At 40.8% G+C, this 1,116-nt stretch overlaps 1 pseudogene; it reads left to right on the top strand.

Moving 5' to 3' along the window:
• The first annotated feature begins 221 nt into the window (after window positions 1–221).
• Window positions 222–916, top strand: LOC149263103 (5'-adenylylsulfate reductase-like 5 pseudogene; annotated as a pseudogene).
• The last annotated feature ends 200 nt before the right edge of the window (window positions 917–1,116 follow it).

Here is a 1,116-nt window from a genome sequence, read left to right as displayed (position 1 = left end):
ATCATTCACTCAGTGAAAGAATTCTATTGATGAACTCTGTAAATACAAAGAGAACTAAAAAAAAGGGGCTTTCTGCTAAGGATGTTGGGTTTCAATTGGGATGTGCACATTCACGAAACTGTTTGCCAGTGAGTTCAGACCAAAATATCGAAGGGAAAGGTCACCACGTTGTGCTTGAAAAGAATGCTTCATTTCATAATTAGACTGACATATTGCCCGTGCCCTTCTTTGCCTGAAGTGGCCTTTGTATGGCCGGAAAAATGCATGGCTGCTGACTTTGAGTCATCTGAAACTCCCGTCTTTCACCCTTCCAGAGTTAGTGAGCTTGATGATGTATCATTTGAAAGAGCCTTGGATATGCTACGTTATCATGATGCCCACATGGCGGTGCTGTTTCATGCTTCATGGTGTCCATTTTCAAAGTTATGTCGATCTTTATATGATGACCTATCTTCAATGTTTCCAAAGATTTACCATGTAGCTGTAGAGGAGTCTGTTCTAATGCCCAGTGTTCTTTCAAGGAATGGAGTTCATAGTTTTCCATCTCTCTTTCTACAGAACCAGACATCAAGGGTGCGCTATCGTGGATTAAAAGACCTTGATTCACTTGTACATTTCTATAAGGAGATTACAGGTCTTATTACAGGTCAAACGGTGTCGGTTAAGGCGTATTTGGCATGTAAATTTGGCACTCCTGAGTGACAATACACCACTTATTTTGAAGCATGCACTGCACATGCTCAACTTGAATAGAATTTGGTGTCGTTTAAAGTTTTCAAAGACAAGAAACTTTCAAGAAGGTGCTAAGAATGCAAGAGTATGGGCATCTCTGGCCTCTGTTTCTCTTGGTTAAGGCCCAGTACATAGACCAGAGTCCAGCTGTTCTGAAAATAGGGAAATGTGGTCTAGGACATGATGAGACAGGGATTCTTTCATTTGTAGATTCTCACAGTGGCAAAGAACTTGAATCTTATAGGCTTTCCTATCCCATATCTCAAGTGAATCCTCTGCGAATGACAGATTCAACTGAGCAACGGCTACATCTTTTTGTTGATAACAATGCAAGGGCACACTTGTTTCCTAGAACCAATGAAGCACTGACTATGTTTCTTAAAC

Source organism: Pinus tabuliformis, chromosome 6 (assembly GCF_031772625.1).
Source record: "Pinus tabuliformis cultivar Carrire ecotype Pingquan chromosome 6, CPIR1, whole genome shotgun sequence".
Classification (NCBI taxonomy): Eukaryota; Viridiplantae; Streptophyta; class Pinopsida; order Pinales; family Pinaceae; genus Pinus; species Pinus tabuliformis.
This window is presented reverse-complemented; position numbering and strand designations above follow the sequence as displayed.